We start from the raw sequence: 23,877 nt of genomic DNA on the forward strand, positions 1-23,877 counted from the left end.
ATTTCTTGCCTTCTGCTAGCTTTTGAATGTGTTTGCTCTTGCTTTTCTAGTTCTTTTAATTGTGATGTTAGGGTGTCAATTTTGGATCTTTCCTGCTTTCTCTTGTGGGCATTTAGTGCTATAAATTTCCCTCTACCCACTGCTTTGAATGCGTCCCAGAGATTCTGGTATGTTGTGTCTTTGTTCTCGTTGGTTTCAAAGAACATCTTTATTTCTGCCTTCATTTCGTTGTGTACCCAGTAGTCACTCAGGAGCAGGTTGTTCAGTTTCCATGTAGTTGAGTGGTTTTGAGTCAGTTTCTTAATCCTGAGTTCTAGTTTGATTGCACTGTGGTCTGAGAGACAGTTTGTTACAATTTCTGTTCTTTTACATTTGCTGAGGAGAGATTTACTTCCAACTATGTGGTCAATTTTGGAATAGGTGTGGTGCGGTGCTGAAAAAAATGTATATTCTGTTGATTTGGGGTGGAGAGTTTTGTAGATATATTAGGTCCGCTTGGTGCAGAGCTGAGTTCAATTCCTGGGTATCCTTGTTAACTTTCTGTCTCGTTGATCTGTCTAATGTTGACAGTGGGGTGTTAAAATCTCCCATTATTATTGTGTGGGAGTCTAAGTCTCTTTGTAGGTCACTCAGGACTTGCTTTATGAAACTGAGTGCTCCTGTATTGGATGCATATATATTTAGGATAGTTAGCTCTTCTTGTTGAATTGATCCCTTTACCATTATGTAATGGTCTTCTTTGTCTCTTTCGATCTTTGTTGGTTTAAAGTCTGTTTTATCAGAGACTAGGATTGCAACCCCTGCCTTTTTTTGTTTTCCATTTGCTTGGTAGATCTTCCTCCATCCTTTAATTTTGAGCCTATATATGTCTCTACACGTGAGATGGGTTTCCTGAATACAGCACACTGATGGGTCTTGACTCTTTATCCAATTTGCCAGTCTGTGTCTTTTAATTGGAGCATTTAGTCCATTTACATTTAAAGTTAATACTGTTATGTGTGAATTTGATCCTGTCATTTTGACGTTAGCTGGTTATTTTGCTCGTTAGTTGATGCAGTTTCTTCCTAGCCTCGATGGTCTTTACAATTTGGCATGATTTTGCAGTGGCTGGTACCAATTTTTCCTTTCCATGTTTAGTGCTTCCTTCAGGACCTCTTGTAGGGCAGTCCTGGTGGTGACAAAATCTCTCAGCATTTGCTTGTCTGTAAAGTATTTTATTTCTCCTTCCCTTATGAAGCTTAGATTGGCTGGATATGAAATTCTGGGTTGAAAATTCTTTTCTTTAAGAATGTTGAATATTGGCCCCCACTCTCTTCTGGCTTGTAGAGTTTCTGCCGAGAGATCCGCTGTTAGTCTGATGGGCTTCCCTTTGTGGGTAACCCGACCTTTCTCTCTGGCTGCCCTTATCATTTTTTCCTTCATTTCAACTTTGGTGAATCTGACAATTATATGTCTTGGAGTTGCTCTTCTCGAGGAGTATCTTTGTGGCATCCTCTGTATTTCCTGAATCTGAATGTGGGCCTGCCTTGCTAGATTGGGGAAGTTCTCCTGGATAATATCCTGTAGAGTGTTTTCCAACTTGGTTCCATTCTCCCTGTCACTTTCAGGTACACCAATCAGACGTAGATTTGGTCTTTTCACATAGTCTCATATTTCTTGGAGGCTTTGTTCATTTATTTTTATTCTTTTTTCTCTAAACTTCCCTTCTCGCTTCATTTCATTCATTTCATCTTCCATCACTGATACCCTTTCTTCCAGTTGATCGCATCGGCTCCTGAGGCTTCTGCATTCTTCACGTAGTTCTCGAGCTTTGGCTTTCAGCTCCATCAGCTCCTTTAAGCACTTCTCTGTATTGGTTATTCTAGTTATACGTTTGTCTAATTTTTTTTCAAAGTTTTCAACTTCTTTGCATTTGGTTTGAATTTCCTCCCGTAGCTCGGAGTAATTTGATCGTCTGAAGCCTTCTTCTCTCAAGTCGTGAACGTTATTCTCCATCCAGCTTTGTTCCGTTGCTGGTGAGGAAGTGCATTCCTTTGGAGGAGGAGAGGCGCTCTGCTTTTTAGAGTTTCCAGTTTTCCTGCTCTGTTTTTTCCCCATCTTTGTGGTTTTATCTACTTTCGGTCTTTGATGATGGTGATGTACAGATGGGTTTTTGGTGGGGATGTCCTTTCTGTTTGTTAGTTTTCCTTCTAACAGACAGGACCCTCAGCTGCAGGTCTGTTGGAGTTTGCTAGAGGTCCACTCCAGACCCTGTTTGCCTGGGTACCAGCAGCGGTGGCTGCAGAACAGCAGATTTTCGTAAACCGCGAATGCTGCTGTCTGATCCTTCCACTGGAAGTTTTGTTTCAGAGGAGTACCCAGCCATGTGAGGTGTCAGTCTGCCTCTACTGGGGAGTGCTTCCCTTTTAGGCTGCTTGGGGGTCAGGGATCAGGGACCCACTTGAGGAGGCAGTCTGCCTGTTCTCAGATCTCCAGCTGCGTGCTGGGAGAACCACTGCTTTTTTCAAAGCTGTCAGACAGGGACATTTAAGTCTGCAGAGGTTACTGCTGTCTTTTTGTTAGTCTGTGCCCTGCCCCCAGAGGTGAAGCCTGCAGAGGCAGGCAGGCCTCCTTGAGCTGTGGTGGGCTCCACCCAGTTCAAGCTTCCCGGCTGTTTTGTTTACCTAAGCAAGCCTGGGCAATGGCGGGCGCCCCTCCTCTAGCCTCGCTGCCACCTTGCAGTTTGATCTCAGACTGCTGTGCTAGCAATCAGCAAGACTCCGTGGGTGTAGGACCCTCCAAGCCAGGTGTGGGATATAATCTCCTGGTGCGCCTTTTTTAAGCCCGTCAGAAAAGCGCAGTATTCGGGTGGGAGTTACCCAATTTTCCAGGTGCCATCCGTCACCCCTTTCTTTGACTAGGAAAGGGAACTCCCTGACCCCTTGCACTTCCCGAGTGAGGCAATGCCTCGCCCTGCTTCGGCTCACGCACTGTGCACTGCACCCACTGTCCTGCACCCACTGTCTGGCACCCCCTAGTGAGATGAACCTGGTACCTCAGATGGAAATGCAGGAATCACCTGTCTTCTGCGTCGCTCATGCTGGGAGCTGTAGACCAGAGCTGTTCTTGTTTGTCCATCTTGGCTGCTTCCCCCACTCACTCACTGACTCCTATGTTGTTTCTTTAAAGGGCTCTTGGGTTTGAGTACTTCTTTAACTGAATAGAGAAAAATGAATGACAATATGTAAGATAGTTTTACTCTCTAAATTTCTTTATATATGACTACTTACATATAAATACAAAGTTTATTATTGAAACACATAGCAATATTTTAAAAATTAATTCACATTGCTGCAATTAATTTAATTATTGTAATTTTCAATCTCCTAACTGATGGAAAAGCAGTTCATAAAATAATAATTAAACTACTTGAATTCTGTATTTGACTTTATCTCAGACCTGCAGTACACCGAAGGAATATTACATTTTTAGACTTTATTCCATTTATTAGAAATATGATAATAATGGTAAAGTGTGAGGTTTATGCAAAGAAGCAGGAAATATATTTGGGGGGGCATATTTTGATTTGTGAGAGGTTTTGATGGCAATTGAAGAGGTGTGGACACTGTTGTCATTGAGAAGGTCATCTAATCTAGTCAGCTTGAATAAATGAAACGATGTCCAACTGGACAGATATCCTCTTTTATATGAGTTCAAAATGTGATGACTCACATTTTAGATGTCTTATATGCATTTCAGCTGTTATAACTTGTACCAGCTTATAAAAGATTTTCCGCTCAAATTCCTGAAATGGGGGATCACCTAGTCACTGGGCAGTCCCATCCCTTTATCCTCTCTCTGTTTCTTTCGTGCTGCCTGTTGTATTGCACCACAGCACAATAGACTCACTTTACCTAATTGCAGTAATATTATCTAATCTTACCTAGTAAGAAGATTTAAGTGGACATAATTTTATAAATTTTCAAGAAGCATAAAGCATCATTTTTTAGAGAGAGCTGAATGAGCAATTTGAATTTTACAAATGAAGTGCAAAGCAAGTTTTGACTGCTCACAAATCTGTTCGCTTTTGAGAGTGGTATATTTCTAGGCTGAGGTTTCAAAACTATTGAATCAGGTTTTCAAAGGCCAAAATATGTTTTGCAGATGTATCTTAAAATGTGACTACTAAATTCAGTTTTATAGGTGCTCACTTGACTCTTATCTTCAGTCTTATTAGGAATTCTGGAAAGTTATTATTGTAGCATGGTTTCATCTTAGGCTATAGATTTTAATGATGTTACTGTGTACTGGATTATTAAGCCTTGATTGCATTTCTAAAGATAGTGATCTTTACAATAAGAAAATTAAGACAAATGTATTCAGGGAAAGGGATAAGTGAAAATCTAGTTAATCATTCTATGGGATGTTAATGTGGATACTGAGATCCACGTGGTTGCAGCAGCACAGTCAGCATCTGAAAAAAAATACCCTTCATTCTCATCACCTTTAAGCTATTATCATGTATATTAGTCTATTCTCACACTGCTATAAAGAAATACCTGAGACTGGGTAATTTATAAGGAAAAGAGGTTTAATTGGCTCATGGTTCTGCAGCCTAAGACGCATAATGACATCAGCTTCTTAAAAGGCCTCAAGGAACTTACAATCTTGGCAGAAGGCAAAGTGGGAGTGAGGCAACCTACATGGTGGGAGCAGCAGTGAGAGAGAGATGGGAGGTGCTACATACTTTTAAATGACCAGATCTCAGGAGAACTCACTCACTATCACGAGAACAACACCAAGGGAGAAATTCACCCCCACGATCCAATCACCTCCCATCAGGCCCTACCTCCTACTGGGGGTTACAATTTGACAGGAGATTTGGGCAGGGACACAGATCCAAACCATATCATCATGTTTTAATTTATCACTAAAATATGAGTCTGATCTTCAGTTTACCAAACTCATAATCTATGATATCACCTTCTACTAAAGACTCTATAAATTCAAAACTGATCTTGGTATGTTCAAATAAGATGTTTGTGTCCAAATCGTTTTAGAGTATTAAACATTTGTTATCAAACTTGTCTCTCACTTGAGAGAAAGACATAGATGAAACAATGTAAAAGTATGGGAATATTTTAGCTTAAGAAAAATGAAAGTTACTGTTATTTTTATGTGGAAAGTTTGCTTATATATTGGCTGCAGAAATTTTATCATATTCTTTTTGCTAACAGCTTAAATAGCTTTACCCTGAGACACCCAAGAGATCCAAATGACAATTAGTTTATTCAAAAATGAAGGACACACTGTTACTGGTGAATATGTATAAAGTTCCTGCATAATTACAGATGAAGCATCCTTTATTAGAAACACATCTCAAATGACCTAAGTTATCTTGTTGAGTTATCAAGGGGAAGGCCGAGGGTTTTGATGCCAAGGATGAATGTGGATCAGACCAAATTTTACCTCCGTAATGCTTGCTTTTAATAAAAACCAGTGACCTCAGACAATGAAAGCAACAATATCCATGAGATGTATATTTTATCTGACTGTATAAGAACCTAAGTCCAATTTTTTTTTTTTTTTTTTTTTTTGAGTGGGAGTCTTGCTCTGTCGCCCAGACTGGAGTGCAGTGGTGCAATCTCAGCTCGCTGCAAGCTCCACCTCCTTGGTTCACGCCATTCTCCTGCCTCAGCCTACCAAGTAGCTGGGACTACAGGTGCCCGCCACCACGCCCGGCTAGTTTTTTTTGTATTTTTAGTAGAGACGGGGTTTCACCGTGTTAGCCAGGATGGTCTCGATCTCCTGACCTCATGATCTGCTTGCCTTGGCCTCCCAAAGTGCTTGGAATGCAGGCGTGAGCCACCGTGCCCGGCCCTGTCTATGTCCAATTTAATTGGTATATTACAACTCTTTAATTCCAAGTATTGCCGATCTTCAAGAAATGCAGTACAAGGCACACTCTAGAAGAAAAGCCATTCCTGTACATACCTTTGAATTAAATACTTGCCTCTTCCTTTACACTGATGAATTTGGCTGAGTGACTCAAAAGGGAAACGTGTAAAGCTTCTTCACCTGTTTTGCTTAATGCCAGAGCTTCTTAATTGAAATCTACCACGGATACTTCTCCTTGGATTCCTACACTTCCTTCTGTAGGGACAAGTTGCTGTGTTAGGAAAAAGCAAATACAGCTCAAAATTATGGAGGAAGAAAGATATGAAAGGAAAATATGACCACATTTCTAGCTCTCAGGTTATATTGACTTTATTCTTCTACTGTTTTCACCACTCATCTTGAGATTCCCTGGGACAAGCAAACAGAAAGTGATATCAGCCATTTTGTCTTAGAGATTTACCCATATGTTTTTCTTTCTCTCCATTTTTTTTTTCTCATTTTACCTTATTGCGTTTGCACAGCAGAATAATTCTCCCTAGGATAGTTTTCTCTACGGTAACTTGAAGTCTTCTTTTCTGAGGAAGCAGGGATGATAAAGTAAGATAAGGGACTTTATGACCCACGTGAAGAACAGATTCGGAATGATGGAAAGAAAAGACACACAGAAAGTTTACCTATTCAAAACGTGGCAAAATAAATCCAGACAAGGTACAGAACTGAAAGATCAGCAACAGTTTCCCAGGACCTGGAGATGTAAGCTTCTAGCTCCCCAACATGTGGATTGTTTTTAAAGTGAAAGAAGGTTAAATCAGACCTCAGGAAACTCACCTGCCCCTTTCCTAGCTGAAACAGTTCTGCTTGTAGGCTACGGACAGCGATATCTAAGCTGGATATGTCACTGTTTTTAGTCTTATGCCATGTACATTATGACTAAAGAGCATAATAAAGTACGATACTCTCAGGACTGAGCATTGTTAATGCTGAGCATGTTTCAGCAGCCCAAGCTAAGGAGGCTGAATGAAGTATTCCCTAAATTTAAACCTGCAGAGATAAGACAAGTTTTAATTTTCCAGAAGTATCTGGGAGTCATGCCAATAGGCTTTTATAGCAACTACAGGTTAAGTTTTCCAAATCCAAAAACCTTCAGTGAGCATTTCCTTTGAGCATCATGTTGGCGCTTAAAGTTAGTTTAGAATTTGATATCATTTTGGATTTCAGATTTTACCTGTATAAAGTTATTGTTACCCTCCATTCTAACACATTCTATTTTCCTTATTAACATAGCTTCTGCAATAATTTACAAATTTATATATGATAAAAAATAAAAATATATGACAAATTTATATATGATATATTGTGCTTTGTTTCAATTAGCATATTGAAAGACCTTGGATATCACCTAGGATATCTTATACATATGCCATGTATATATATACACACACATATATGATGAATATATTATAATACAGTACAATGAATATATAAAAATACATATTTATGTATCAAATGAAATTTTATATATAACACATATGTATTATTTATTATATAAAATAATATATAACTATATATGACAATATTATATATATAAAATATAATTTATAACATATAAATTTTTTTTGAGACAGAGTCTCACTCTGTCGCTTAGGCTGGAATACAGTGGCATGATCTTGGCTCATATATATATATATATATATCTACACACATATACATATCACAGTTTTATTATCTATTTATTTCCTGATGGACACTTAATTTGATACCATATCATGGACATTGTGAATATTGCTTCAATAAATATAAAAGTGCAGTTTCTTTGGCATACTGATTTCATATCCTTTGAATATAAACCCAGAACTGGGATTGCTAGATGATATGGTAATTTCATTTTTAATTATTGAGGAATCATCATGCTCTTTTCCATAATGGCTGTACCAATTTACATTTCCACCAACAATGTATAAGGATTCTCTTTTCTCTATGTCCTTGCCCACGTTTGTTGTCTTTTGACTATTTTATCAGAGCCAACCTAACAGGTATGAGGTTACATCTCATTGTGGTTTGGATTTTCATTTTTCTGTTGATTAGTGATGTTGAACATTTTTTCATGCTCATTTTTTCATGCCTGGCTGGTCATTTGTATGCACGTGTTTGAGAAATTCTCTTCAGGTCCCTTGCCCCTCTTTTAAAGTGTGTTTTTCTTACTATTCAGTTGTTTGGGTTCCTCATATATGTTGAATATTGTGTCTTTTTCAGATGTATGGTTTGCAAGTATTCTCTCCCATTCTGTAGATTGTCTCTACATTCTGTTGATTGTTTTCTTTGCTGTGCAGAAACTTTTTATTTTGTTGTTATCCCATTCATCTATTTTTGCTTTTGCTGTCGTGCTTTTGGGGCCATATTCAAATAATCATTGCCTAGGCAAATGTAGTGGAGTTTTCTATTTCCTTTTAATAGCTTCACATTTTCTGGTCTTATATTTAAGTTATTAAACCATTTTTAGTTGATTATTGTATCTGATGTGAGATGATAGTCTAATTTCATTTTTCTACATCTGGCAGACAATTGTAGCAGAAGGCAAAGCAGAAGCAAGCACCTGCTTCACAAGGCGGCAGGAAAGAGAGAGCGCAAGGAAGTACCACATTTTAAAACCATCAGGTCTCCTGAAAACTCATTCACTACCAGGAGAACGGCATGGGGGAGACTGCCCCCTGATCCAATCACCTCCAACCAGGTCCTTCCCTTGACACGTGGGGATTACAATTCAAGATGAGATTTGAGTGCAGACACAGCCAAACCATATAAAGTTTGCTAGTATTTTGTTGAGGAGTTTTGAATCTATGTTCATCAGGGATATTGCCCTGTAATTTTCTTTTTTTGTCATACCCTAGTTGGGCTTTGACATCAGGGTAATATTGGCCTCTAAAAATGAGCTTGGAAGTATTATCTCCTCTTTTATTTTTTTGAAGAATTTGAGAAGAAAGGATTGTTTTAAGTTCTTTAAATGTTTGGTAGAGTTCAACAATTATGTCCTGAGCTTTTCTTTGATGAGACCTTTTATTACTTACCCAATCTCCATACTTTATGTTGGTTTCTTGGGATTTTCAATTTCTTTTAAGTCTTGGAAGGTTTTATTATCTAGGTATTTAGGTTATTAAATGTGTTGCCATGTAGTTTTTCTTAGTAGTTTCTTGTGATTCTTTGTATTTCTGTGTTATCAGTTGTAATGTCTCCTCTTTCATTTCTAGTTTTATTTGTCTTCTCTTTATTCTTAGTTTAGCTAAAAGTTTATCGATTTTGTTCCTTTTTTCTAAAAACCAACTGTTGGTTTCATTGCTTTTTTCTCTTGTTTTTCTGGTCTCTACATCATCTGTTTTTCTTCTGATCTTTTTTTAATTTATTCTACTAAAGTTAGGCCTAGTTGGTTCTTCTTTTTCTAGTTTCTTGAGTTGTAACATTAGGTTGTTTATCTGGAATTTTTCTTTCTTTTTCTTTTTTTGATATAAGTATTTATTGCTATAAAATTTCCTCTTATAACTGCTTTTGCTGCATTTCATAATTTTGGTATGCTGTGTTTACATTTTTCTTTATCTCAAGATTTTTTAAAAATTCCCTTTCAGTTTCTTATTTGATTCATTGGTTCTTCTGTAGTACATTGTTTCATTTCCATGTATTTGTGAATTTTCCAAAATTCTTCCTGTTATTGATTTCTAGTTTTATACCATTGTTGTTGGAAAGGATTCTTGCTATGTTTCAGTCTTAATCTGTCCAACCTGCTTGGCTGCCTAACATATGATCTGTTGTGGAAAATGTCCTATGTGCATTTGAGAAGACTGTATATTATGTTACTGTTGGGTGAAATGTTTTGTATGTGTCTGTCAGGTTCATTTGGTCTAAAGTGCCATTTTAGTACAGTGTTTTCTTACTGATTTTCTATCTCGATATCTGTTCATTGTTGAAAGTGATACTGAAGTTCACTACTATCATTGTATTGCAGTCTCTCTTTCCCTTAGGATCTATTAATATTTGTTTGGTATATTTAAGTGGTATATTTAGGTGCATATGTATTTATAATTGTTATATCTTCTTGTTAAATTTACACCTTTATGACCTTTATGCCTCCTTCTTTTTTTGATACTTAAAAGCTAATTTTGTATATATATATATATATACACAATATATATACATATACATATGTATACACAATATATATACATATACATATATACACAATATATATACATATATACATACAAAATTAACTTTATAACTATATGTAAAGTTATATATATATGGTTAATTTTAAAGTTTTATATATATATATATAGTTACCATTGCTTTCTTTTAGCTTCTCTTTGCCTGGAGTATCTTTTTCCATTCCTTCACTTTCACATTATGTGCCCTTAAAGTTGAAGTGTTTCTCTTATAAGCAGCATATAGCTGGGTCCTGTTTTGTTTTGCTTTAATTTATTCAGTCACTCTGTATCTTTTGAATAGAGAATTTTATCCATTTAGAGTCTTTCCATTCTTGACCATAGCATGAGTTATTTGATTTATTTCATCAGCTTTTGTAATGTTTAGCATATAGATCTTGCACATTTTAACTAAATTCATACTTAATTTTGATTCATTTTGGGGGGGAGCAAATGTAAATCATATGAGTTAAGATAAATTTTGCTTATTGTTCTTACTGTACTGAAATGAGAGATTTTACAATGTTAACTTTGTATTTTGTGACTATGCCAGCTAATTATTTTCTAGGAGTTATTTTTAATAGATTCCATGGTTTTTTTTTGCATGGAAATTTGTGTATATAGATAGGTACAGTTTAATTTAGTCCTTTCTAATCTGTATATCTCATTTCTTTTCTTGCTTTAATACATTGGTTAGGCCTCTTGTATGGTGTTAAATATGAGCAATGAAATAAAAATTTTGGCCTTGCCGTCAATTTTAGGGGGAAGGCATTCAGTCTTTCAAAATTAAGAATTATGTTAGTGGTATTTTTTTTTCCAGAAGCCTTTTATCAGGTTGATTTTTTTTTTCAATTTCTTATTTTCTGCTAGTTTTTATTATAAATCGATCATTAATTTTGTCAAATACTCTTCTTCATTAGTTGATATGATCATGTGCCGTCTCTTCTTTTGACTGTTAATATGATTACAATCATTAATTTTTGAGTATTGAAAAACTTTCCCATATGTAGGGTAAATATTGTTTTGTTATAATATAGTATTGCTTTATATATTGTTGGATTTAATTTGGTAATGTGTTGTTGAGGATTTTTGCATCTAAATTCATAAGTGATATTTCTCTGTAGTTAATCTTTCTTAGAGTGTCTTTGACTCATTTCGATACTGTTCATGTAGTAATGGTTTTATAAAATTAGTTGTGATGTGCTCTCCTCTCTTCTATTTTCTGAAAGAAATTGGTTTTATTTCTTCTTTAAATGACTGGTAGAACTTCTCAGTGAAATCATCTGGAACTAAAGATTTCTTTTTCAGAATAAATGTTCTCATGCCTGTAATCCCAGAGGTTTGGGAGGCCAAGGCGGGTGGATCATGAGGTCAGGAGTTTGAGACCAGCCTGGCCAGCATGGTGAAACCCTGTCTCTACTAAAATTACAAAAAATTAGCCAGGCATGATGGCACATGCCTGTAATCCCAGCTACTCAGGAGGATGAGGCAGGAGAATTGCTTGAACCCAGGAGGTGGAGGCTGCAGTGAGCCAAGATCATACCATTGCACTCCAGACTAGGCAACAGAGCGAGACTCTGTCTCAAAAAAAAAAAAAAGGAATAAATTCAGTTTATATAATAATTATAGTATTATCCTATTTCATCTTTGGTGACTTCTGATAGTTCGAGGTTCTCTAGGAATTGGCATATTTTATTTATGTTGTTGAACATATGTGATTTGTTGGTAATTCTTTTTTTAAGTTATGCTTTTCATTTCTGTGGTTTGTGTAGTAATATCCGCTTTTATTGTCGACATTGGTAATTTGTGTCTACTTTCTTCTTTTTCTTGTGAATATCAGTGGAGATTTATCAATTTTTAAAGTCTTTTCAGCTATGTTTTGATTTCTAAAATTTTCTCTAGGATTTTAAATTTATAATTTTATTGATTTTTGTTTCTGTCTTCATTTTACCCTCCATTTGCTTAGTTATAGTTCCTTAGGATGAATGTTCTGGCTATTTACTTGAAATCATTTTTCTTTTGTAATATGAGCATTTAATATTAATTTCTATGTATTTAATTAGCTGCATATCACATACAATTATTTGTAATATTTTCATTTTAATTCAGTTAAAAATATTTTCTAATTTTCCTTGACATTTTCACTTTGTACTATAGATTCTTAAGAAAGTGTTAAATTTCCAAGTGTTTAGTGATTTTTCCTGCTATCTTTCTTTTACCAATTTCTAGTTTAATTCTATCATGTTCAGAGAACATACTCTGTATGAGTTCTATTATCTAAATGACATAAGATTTGTTTTATTATCCAGAATATGGTCTACTTTGGTGCTGTGGTTTGAATGTGTCCTCAAAAAGGGAAGTGTTGGAAACTTAATCCTCAATGCAACAGTGTTGAGAGGTGGGGCCTAATGGGATGTGTTTAGGTCACCAGGGCTCTACCGTCATTAATGAATTAATACCACTTATAAAAGGGTTTGAGGCTGTAAATGTTCTCTCACTCTCTCACACATGCTCTCTTATCTTTTTTCCTTACACCATGGGATGAGGCAGCATGAAGGCCCTCACCAGATGTAGCCTTCTCAACATTGAACTTCTCAGCCTCCAGTACTGTAGTAAATAAATACCTGCTTTTTAAAAATTACTTAGTGTCAAGTATTTTGTTATAGCAGCACAAAATAGAATAAGACAAGGCAAATTAAAGGTTTAGTAAGCTAAGTGTTCATGAACACATGACAAAAACGTGCCTGCTACTATTGTTGGGTGGCATTCTATAAATGAAATTAAATCCAGTTGGTGAGAGTTGAAGTCTCCTACTACAATTGTAGATTTTGTCTAGTTCCTTTTGCTATGTCAGTTTTTCCTTCCTTTATGTCTTCTTGATTTTTTTTCATTTAAAATTGTGTAATTTCCCTATACGTTTTTTGTAACTTTCTTTGCTCTCAATTCTACTTTGACTGACATTTTTATAAACCATCAGATTTTTGGTCTTGTTCGGATTATTGTTTGCATACTGTGACATTTGTGACACACACACACACACACACATATTTCCATCTATTTTCATTTTAAACTACCAGTATCATTACATTAGAAGTCAGTTTTTTATATATAGAATCTAGTTGGATCATGATTTTTAAAAATTCATTCTGATAATATGTGTGAGTTAATTTGTGTGTCCAGACAATTTACACTTAATATGATTATTGCTATGTTTGATGTAGCTCTACATTTTTTTTATTTACCTCTTTTTACTTGTCTTTCACCTTTCTTATTTTCTTTTTGTTAATTTACACATTTTATTTTTTCATTTTAATTTATTATTGGGTGTTTGACCATATCCCTTTGTATAGTTTTGGATTGTTTTGTTTTGTTTTTATTTTGTTTTGCTTTAGTGATTTCTCTAGTTTTTACGGTGTACATATTTAGCTCTTTATGATTCATTTTAAATCAGCATTTTACCACTTCAAGTGGAAGATTGGAAACTTACCATGATATAGGTATTTTACTTGCCTTTTTGTATATTGTAGATATCATATATTACATCTACATACATTGCAAACTCCATTAGTAAATAGGTTTTTCATTCCCACGTGTGTTGAGATTTTCCTGATCTTCCCTATGTCTAAAAATTTTTAATTGTATCCTGCATATTTTGAATGTCATGTTATGAGCCATTTGGTCTTGTTTAAATTATATGTATTTGTTTGTTGTAGTAGGCAATTAACTGATATTGATTTTGGTCACAAGTTCCAACCTGTATGCTGTGGCTCCAATTTCAGTTTACTTTTTCAAGATTTTCTGTGCTATTTAAATCTTTCCTGTATGCGGGTCATCCAGTGGCAAGTCTGGGACATAAGTGATAGTTTATATCTGTGTCCAGTTTTTAAGGTGTGCAGTTTAAGATCAGATCCATGCATACTCAAATCAGGGTTGAACCCACAAGATTAATAAGCAAGTTTATAGATCACTTTCCTAAGCTTTTCTCTTTCTGTAATCTTGTTGGTTCTTTCTGATTTTCTTGGGGCTTGCTTTTATATCCCCCAGTCAGGGAGCTGGACTGTATTTAACCCTATTTGTTAAATTCTTAATTCCATTGCAACCATTGTTGAGGCCAAATGGCAGAAGGACAAAACTAGTAAAAGCAATGAACGTTTACCTCATCTTAATACCACAGCTTCTCTGATCTAAGAACTTTCCCCTCCTTAAGAGTTTTAGGTAACTGCAGGCCCATGCTACAGCCATCATTACCATCCAAAGTCCTCTTTCCCACTCCTCAAACTGGAACCAGAAGACATCTCCTGCAGCTCTCTCTTTCTTCATTGGTATTCACTTCCAGGTTTTAAGCAGCTCTGAGATCAGGTTGGCAGATACCACACAGGTAGATATAAATGATAAGTTCACAGTCATTTCAGTGTTACTTTGTATTTTGACTTTCTTTTCTAATCCATCTGCTACTATTTAGGTTTTGGAGTCTTCTAGTACTTGCTCCATGCATCTATCCAGATTTTATAACAGTATTCAGTGAAAGAGTCAGGATAAGGGGTGCTTACTTTACGTTGCCTAAAACTAAAATTTCAATGATTTTATTTTAATTTAAAAACTTTAATTAAATTCTTTGTTTTGTGGAATACCTTCCACATAGTAAGTATTTACTGCATATTAGTTGGAAAGAATTTAGCTGTTTTATAGAAATGAAAACGTCACCACTCAAGTTATTAAATCTATTCAGCAGTGGGCTTCCCAATTTCAATGATGCAACTGTGGCTCCATGGATGCAATAAATTGTCTTTCATCTGATGGACCTCCTTTTAGAACGCTGCAGTCATGTCTCCTAAGGTTTATTTGTAGTGCTCATAGCTGAGTGACATAATGTCATCAAAAGATTAATTAAGCAAGTGAGATGGCAGTCCCAACTTCTGCCACACTGATTTGGATTTCATACCTTGTACATATTACCTTGACTGGAAAGGGAATGAGGAGGTAGAGGAGCTATTTTTTGTTTAATTTTTCAATGCAGAGTTGCTCTTTCATTTCTCCTCCATTTCTCCTTCATTTCTCCAAGATTTTCCACTTTTCGGAGATTGTTGAGGACTGACAAACTCAGTGTTACAATGTGCATTTCACATGTCAGCCAGAGGCTACTGCCTGAAGGTCTCTGACAGAAATCAGTGTGCTCAAAATGCTGCCAGGCCCCAAGCAGGAAAGGTACATACCTCTGTGTACCCTATGGAGCACCCAGAGCTGCCAGGAACAAACGAGTATGAGAGAAAAATGCTAGTCACAGAGGTATTTAGCTTCTATTTAAAGGGTCCATATAAGCAAGACATATTAAAAGGTCATAAAATATATACAAAGTTTTCAGGGTCCAAGTTTTTGAAATATTTTTTGGGGGGTTTTTGACTAAGTCTAATATTATTCTGTAAGATAGTTTGATGTTTCAAGAAACGTTATAACAGCATATTATTCTTTAAAATGACAATCATTTTGAAGAGGGCAAATAGCTGGCTATGTGAAATTCCAAAGAAACAACCGCACATCTGTCCACATGAAAAACAAGTTGCTGGAATGTATAAGTATTTTGATGGATTTTAGATTTATCTCCTCATATGCTATCAATTTTGAGATTTTAACGCCAAACTAGCATTTCTCTTTATTGACACCAATTGTTATAATAATCAGTTGCACGTATGTGTGAGAAAGAGACACAATAAGTAAAATAATTGTATGACTTTATACCTTGTCATTCTTTTTGAATTTTAGACATGGTCTCCCTTTATCGCTGAAGCTGGAATACAGGGATTATAGCTCACTGCAGCCTTCGGCTCCTGGGCTCAAGTGATAATCTTGCCTCAGTATCCCAAGTTGCTGAGTACCTGAGACTAAAGGTGAGCACCACCATGCTTGGCTAATTTTTAATATATTTAATATTTAAATACTAAATATATATAAATATTATAAATAGCACCACCATGCCTGGCTAACTTTTAACATATGTAATATATATATTTGTAGAGACGGTTTCTTACTATCTTGTCCAGGCTCGTCTTGAGCTCCTGGCCTCAAGTGATCCTCCTGCCTTGGCATCCCAAAATGCTGAACAGGCATGAACCACCACACCTGGCTTCATCATTCTTTTTTGACAACAATATCCGTATAATTATTTGGGAAACATATGTACATTTCTTTGACAAATTCTTAGCTTTGCACAATTCAAACCTTCTGGATGACACCATTTTAATTATCTCTCTCTCTCTCTGAATGTGTGTGTATTATTTTTTGTAGATATACATATATATATATAAATTTGTGACACACACATACATACATATACAGTCAAAATTGGGCATATCCTTTATAAGTGTTTTCCTAAATACATACTTGATTGTATAGTAGTTTTAGTCAAGTCTGCCCAAATAATTTTAATTTGGGAGCTAGTTTTCAATGAGTTTAAACTCTAAGTAAAATAATCTTCTCAATATAACATGAGCCAATATTAATTTGCATTTGTTGGTATATACAAACATGAATATCAGAAAAAGAAGCAGCCTCAGTGTTACTCTTAAATATATGTACATACTCTTATAAGCAGTCGGAGTAGATAGCCATGTATCCGTAAATATTTGCAAGAAATAGAGAGGGACTCTGTTTTCAAAAATGCTCCCCAAGTGTTCAGATGCATTTTATGAAGTAGCATCTTCAATAATTCATCGCTTGAATTTGAGACATTTATTCCAGGAGCTTCCTATTAACATGAAATCACCATTGGAACGCTAATGTCTGAAGCTATTTATCATCTTAGCCTTCTTTGACCTGTCAAAATGCTGTTCTGTACAAAGCAAAGAACAGGGTTAGGAGAGAATGGAAACGTGTTCAGGTAAGGCTTGCTGGGAAGAAGAGAGCTATAGCTGAGGTGCTATCAATCAGGAACTTTATAATTTGCCAAAGCACTGTTTTGCTTCTGGATTCAATGGAAGAGGAGATGCCAGTAACAAATACCAGTTAATTTGAAGATTTGCTTTGGATTAGCCCCACCATGAGAGAACTGAAGTGCTTACTAAGTAAAGATAAGATGGTACTTGTAAGACATGTACCAAACAACATTAAGATATGTATAAAATTTATTAAGATACACAAGGTATTTGACAGTGAAATGTTTTCCTTTTCTCCCAAATAGTTTCAGTGTGATTGGCTCCAAGCCCTAAAACCGACCTCAGGAAAAATCAGTCATTAAGCTGATGAATAGATCTTGGAAACACACACATAAGAAAAGGTATAAGTCTATATTATAGGCTATTTTGCACAGTCAGCAAAGTATTACAAGTTTATAGCCAGCCTAAAAAGGATTAAAGCCATCCATTACTCTGTTACAGAAGAACTTTAATAACCTCAGAAGCTCTATATTGGCTGTATACATTTGAAGCCTGTCACTAAATAGCACTATCTTGGCAGCATCCTGACAAAGGATGCACTTATCAAATAGGTATTAGGAAGCTGCCAATGAATCCACCATATCTTTCATCAAATCTTAGAAAGGTGTGTATTTGAAGCATCAAGATTGTGGTTATATTTTGATGAAAAATTGTGCCACATTATCATTTTCAAATGTGTAACACTAGGATCACCTAAAATATATTTAAAGAACATTCAAAATATCTGACCCCAATACGTAGACAAAATAATTAGGAAATCACGAGATATTACCATTTTATTGAGGGTCAACCACCACTACATTTTTCTCAAAAAGATCTGTCTGCATAGCCAGTTCTGCTACACTGCCAACTTAATTTGGGCATCTCTTAGTGTGGATGAGCCTAATGTGCACTTTATGTTTCCCTTGTATAGATCTCTTTGGAGACCTTCATAACTGGATTAACTGGCAACCCACTCTTTACAGACTGAAAGGTTGATAGAGTGAATCACTAAAAGACTACTCACTCTTTCAGAGTCATATAATGAAGTCAAGTTTCTCCAAAGTCAAGTTTTTCTTTGCAACCTCAAACACATGCCTCCATCAGGAACACCACCTTTGCAGCAACTCTGAATTCCTGAACTATTCCACCTACAACAAAATCAAATGCTGCATTCTCTAACCATTACCTAAGGGATTTATGGGTCACTCAATAGGACATGTAAGATTCATTCTAGCTTTTCAAGCACCTTTTCAAGAAATACTCTGAGGAATCAAGGTCTTGTGAGATGTTATAAAAGCAAGTGACATGGTCTGGCATCTTTCTAGGTTTATACTCACCTGTCCATCATGTGGAAGCTGGAGAGTCACTTCTTTGGATAATTCAAGGTGAGACCTAAGTATTTCTTTAAATTATAGCAATGCTACCATCCTAATTGTCAGCTTAGAAGCACTGGAGTTTTTCAGATTCCACTCACCATCATCTGTTCAGACTCTCACATGGAGGCTTTAGTGATGCAGAGAATTCAGCATGCATACAGTGCCTCTTTTTCATTCATATGACGATACCTATCGTGCTGTAGTGGCACTTTGTGCTGGTGCTATACAAATAACAAGATTCCTTGACATCAAGGACCTTGTATTATAAATAAGTGGTGATGATTAATAGCAAATCCTTATCAAATTCAAATGCCTGTAAACATAAAAGTAGTTTATGGGGCACAAATTACTTGCCAGTTTTAAGTTAAAATTCTGATCCTATTGTGTCATCACCTGGTTCTTCTCAGGGATCCATTGACACATGTTTATCTCAAAACCTCACAGATGGAATTCATGTTTTATCCAGGATACAGGTTACCTGCAAAACCACTGCATGAAACAATAAATGAAAGTACAGGAAAGGAGTGTACAAGTATGAGTTCTAGTGAGAAGCTAAATTGAATTTCGTACTGATATGTGTTTATGCACATAGAGAATATGGTTATTTTTTAAATCAATGAACAAGACATTTCTGTTTGTTAACACTATTTGTATTAGTACCATATTGCTTCTAGCAAGTGCGTTTTGTGATAACAGCATGAAATGCATTTCATTAAGTTAAAGTGTGCTGGCATTAAGGTAGTGGCTGATGACATTTCTAATTTGAAATGCCTGCAGTTAGTTTTATGGGGGTATTTTCCTTAGCAACCAAACCGGGCTATAGAATGTCTGTGGGATATTGCCTCTCCTTAGGCAAGAATTCATCCCTTTGGCCTAGTAGATTTTTATAGGCTGTAACAGTATTAAACAAAACATAGTACCCTTGCCACTTCTTCCCAGGAAGCAATACTATATTGTCTTTAGTTGTGCAAAAGTATCTTCCATTATTTTCATTCTGACTAGGTTAATAGTGGAAAAGAGGACGTGTCTTGGTATTTACCAAGTTTTTATATATAATAAAAAGTTGGATGTCTTATAATGTAAAAGAAAGAAAATATTTTTTTGCATTTCTGCCTCGAGCTTATTAAAGGGACATACTCTTCTAGCACTTGTACTAATAAGATTTGTAAGATGTTACAAATTATCAGAATCAATATTCTTTGGTGAATACTAGTTTCAAAGTTGTCCCAACTCTAGCTGTGCTGGGACTGGATATGTGCAGTTGTCTGTAACATAATGTAATACAGCACCATATACAATTAGGTGCTCAGGAAAAGTTTGAAAATGATGTGAAACAGTCCGAAGCAGCAATATATTTCTGTGATGTGCCTAATATGCTTGAGAACTTTCTAAAGAATATTTTTACTTGGCATAAAAATGCTTAGTACTAGCTCAGATTTATAATCAATCAGTTTTATTAAACACTGAGTTCCACAGCTATTTCAGCTGTTTTGTTCTTTGCTTCAAAATAAAAAAAAGGACAAAATACATACATCTGAATAGACACTTTTTATTTTTAATAAAAATATGAAAAAGCTGTATTATTGAGTCTTTAAAAAGTATCTTGAGTGACAACAATTTAAGAGCACTTATTTTCTGGAAATCCAGGCAAAGTTTGATGAGAGGCACAGGTCTATGAGAAGTATTCTCCCTGCTTTCCAAGAACCCATGAGTAATTTTTTTAAAGCAGTATATGATAAATATAAGTAGTATATGTAATTATGGAAGATCAGATGAGGAGATGACTCGGGCTGGCTCTGTGTGTTCAGGAAAGTTTAATTATATAAAAGCTGGAGACCGTTTGGTATTTTGTATTTTCTTAATGGATGCCAAATACTATAATAGACTAAGATAAAGAAAACAAATCCTGATGAGTGCCCTCACATATCAGAATATAGAGGTGGGAAGGCATTATAACATTTTTATAGGGATTTTAATACTCAAAGTATGTTTGTATTTATTGACACATTTGGCTCTCACCTGTGAGAGCCTATTCATACATATAGTTATTATATACTGTACTAATATACTATGTTACTACTATGAAATTTATATTCTGAAGGTGGAATGTTGTACTTTAATTGGAGTTCCAATGTTTACTGCTTTTCTTTTAGTGGGTACATCACTTCTTGTCCCTTAGACTCAGTTTTATCCTTATAAAACGTGAATAGGGATGACTAAATAAATTCATAAAGTTGTGGAAGGATCAAGGGAAACACAAAGGTAAGCAAACAAAATGCCAGTAGAAAAGCAGGCACCAAGAAAACATTTGGGTTCTTCATGATCTTTGCCATTGATGGGTTTATAAATCAATCCATTCATTCAATTAATCATGTGGTCATTCACCCTGAAACATGTGCCATACATTGTTCTGAGAACTGAAAATGCAAAGCTGAAACAGACAAGTTTTTTCCCTCAAGAAACTCTCATTCTGAAAAGAACATACTCCTTGGGACCCTAGTTTTTCCTAACATCTGAGGTATGTAGACTCAGCCTCAGATTTGGTCCATTAGCCAAATGAATCCACCCACAACACCCTGAGACAAATCAGACAGGGATAATATCTGTTTGCTATGAGGAGACATGATTATTTCATTGGGACACAAAATTTTGCAGGCCTTAAATCTCATGAGATCACGCCTTCATGTCCAGAGATCAGAGTAGTCTCCTAAACTAATAATAATAAAAAAAACTTCTGTGCCCAACAGCGGTAAAAAGCCAATATCAATATATATACCTTGGGTGATTTAAAATAAATTTTTTAAACTTAAACAAACATAGTTTATTAAAGCTACTTAACTTAAAAGGGAAAATAGTTACTTTGAGAGAAACAAAAATCAAGAGCTTCTGACTTCTCAAAAACAATAAAATTTAAGTAACTTGAATTGGGAAGCATAGCCAAAAATGGTCACAACCAGCCAGAGGTTAATAGAGATTACGACAGTAATGTGAGGTCTTTGCTAGCTGTTCACTACATAGAAAATATATAGTCCTGGACTAATGGGATTTTAGTCCTAGAAGGTCACATGACTTATTTGCATTAATACTCATAAATAATTAAGAAAAGTAAAGCTAATCAAATATCCAAACTACCCTCTAATACTTTAGGCAATTCTGTTCCTAATCCATATAATTCTAGCCTATGTTTTTCCCTCTTGGTTTCCTTCCACTTTACCAAAATCAGATATGAACTAGCTGACACCACATTGTACACATTAAAATAATTTCCTTTCCTTGAGATGTATCAGATGTAGCTTACAAAGTAATAAATTAAATTACCACATATATTGCTCATTTTCTATCTATCTTTAATTTGTACATTTGTCAAGGCCAACTTCCACAAATGCATTACTCAGAAATTGAATTTTTCTGTTAGAAATAAAATAAGCCACATAGTAATCTATTATTTAGTTTTCTGTACTTTTATGGGAATCTGATACAGAGCAGTAGCCAGGATGTTTAGATATGATAACAAAATACATCATTTGGACTCCTAATTTTTAATAAAGTCATGTCTGCAAGCTGATGAACCCTGATAACCTGAAGTTGAGTGTGGCATTTTCCATCAAATTATGTTTGGGTTTTCAAACAGTGGCTTAAAGCAGGTAATTCATTTCCTCCTATGTACTTTACTGGTCAACAGATATCCAGTAGAATAAAATAGAAGCTATTTTATTAGGGCTTCATGGTCCAGCTATTCAAGTTTCCTGAAGATTTGGTTTCCAGGGAGGGGATGGGAGAGAGAGAAATAGAGGAGAAAATTTTCATATTCAAAACAATTACTAATTAGAAATATTTTATTTGATTGCTTGGGGAACTTACCAAAGTGATTCTCCCGATATGTTTTATGCTTAAAAAAGGCATTGCAAGTTCAATTTCAGGTCATGTTGTCATACAATATATCTCTACACACAACAGCAACTGCTTCTAACAGAAGTGCTTTTTACTTTTCAAAACATTACTCAGAAATTTGAAAATCCATGTTGGCATTCTTTACCATTTTCTAATTAGTTCTGCTGGTTTGGTTAGAATGTAGAAACAGAAGGCTAGCAGAACTGTTTAGAAAACGGAAATTTTCACTCAAGGAAATAGATGCGTGAACATGTGTATATGTGTGTGTGTGTAAGTCCTCTAGTATAACACATAAAACTCTATAATTTAGCTATTGAGTATTTAGCCACTTCCTTGCACCATGCCTTATGGAATTCTTTGGTCTGACTTAAATAAAGACAGGAGTCAAACCATCTTTTTACTTTTATCTTACTTACCTACTTTTGCCACAAAACATGTTTGTTTGAGGATAAAATTATAAATTAAACTCTAACAACATACTAAAACATAATAGTGTCTAATTCATTCAACATTTAAAGAAAAGCCAGTGTAAAATGATTATTTAAAGCATGAATGGATTAACTAAAATAATTTCTACTGTAAGGAATGAACTAGTATTTGAATAATCTACTTATTCAGTGTTGCAAACCCAAATCCATAGTGTTTCACAGTGATTTACCATATTAAAGTTTTCCTATGCCACTTCTCTGTATGTACTCATATCAGGTCAGCATTTTAAGATTACATCAAATTATGATTGAAGATTTAGGAATAGACACAAAGGATAAGATACAAACACACAGCTAGGCTAATTTTAAAAAAATAATTCTTTTAATTTTATAGAAGTTGAAATGACAGATCTCAACTTGCAGAAATAAAGAAAATTTCCAAGCGGAGTAACTATTTTCCATAGAAAATGTACTATCAGTTATGAAAAATAAAGTTCCGGCCGGGCGCGGTGGCTCACGCCTCTAATCCCAGCACTTTGGGAGTCCGAGGTGGGTGGATCACCTGAGGTCAGGAGTTCGAGACCAGCCAGACCAACATGGAGAAATCCCGTCTCTACTGAAAATACAAAATTAGCCAGGCGTGGTGACGCATGTCTGTAATTCCAGCTGCTCGGGAGGCTGAGGCAGGAGAATCGCTTGAACCTGGGAGGCAGAGGTTGCAGTGAGCCGAGATTGTGCTATTGCACTCCAGCCTGGGTAACAAGAGTGAAACTCCGTCTCAAAAAAAAAAAAAAAGAAAAAGAAAGTTCCTCACTCTTGGTACTATGCTATAGAGAGAGAGAGAGAGAGAGAGAGAGAGAACGTCCATGGACGTGATTTGGGGTCCCTATAGAAAGGAAACAAAGTCATTTAATGTTACAGTACATTTGCAGTTAATGTCAGTGGACTGGGAAGTCAGACAATCCATATTCATAAATTTAGTTAATGAAAATAGACTGGCTCCCCGATCCTAGATCCTATAAAAAGTCCCATGTGAAGTGATTGTTGAACCCATTCTTCTACTAATAGAATTCACTAACACCTGAATATGCAAAGATGTTTGAAGACCTAATGTTAGCGAATGAAATTCTAACCTTGTTGATAAATAAATTATTTTCATTGAAGAGGAATGAAATTTGGCTTATCTTACCCAGTCCCTGGTGTA

The 23,877-nt window shown here is 35.5% G+C and overlaps 2 long non-coding RNA genes across 2 annotated transcripts in view; one reads left to right on the top strand and one right to left on the bottom strand.

The window, feature by feature from the left end:
• The window catches only part of LOC117981446 (uncharacterized), a 57,790-nt gene extending 50,409 nt beyond the window's left edge, over nt 1–7,381 (bottom strand). The window contains exons 1-2 of the long non-coding RNA XR_004672983.3: nt 5,974–7,381; nt 3,035–3,195 (exon numbers count right to left, since the gene is read on the bottom strand). This is a non-coding gene — a long non-coding RNA (uncharacterized LOC117981446). The remainder of the gene's footprint in view (nt 1–3,034; nt 3,196–5,973) is intronic.
• The window catches only part of LOC117981445 (uncharacterized), a 551,201-nt gene that overhangs the window by 521,530 nt on the left and 5,794 nt on the right, over nt 1–23,877 (top strand). Inside the window, exons 6-7 of the long non-coding RNA XR_010112986.1 lie at nt 15,828–15,952; nt 18,304–18,363. This is a non-coding gene — a long non-coding RNA (uncharacterized LOC117981445). The remainder of the gene's footprint in view (nt 1–15,827; nt 15,953–18,303; nt 18,364–23,877) is intronic.

This window comes from Pan paniscus, chromosome 7 (assembly GCF_029289425.2).
Source record: "Pan paniscus chromosome 7, NHGRI_mPanPan1-v2.0_pri, whole genome shotgun sequence".
Classification (NCBI taxonomy): domain Eukaryota; kingdom Metazoa; phylum Chordata; class Mammalia; order Primates; family Hominidae; genus Pan; species Pan paniscus.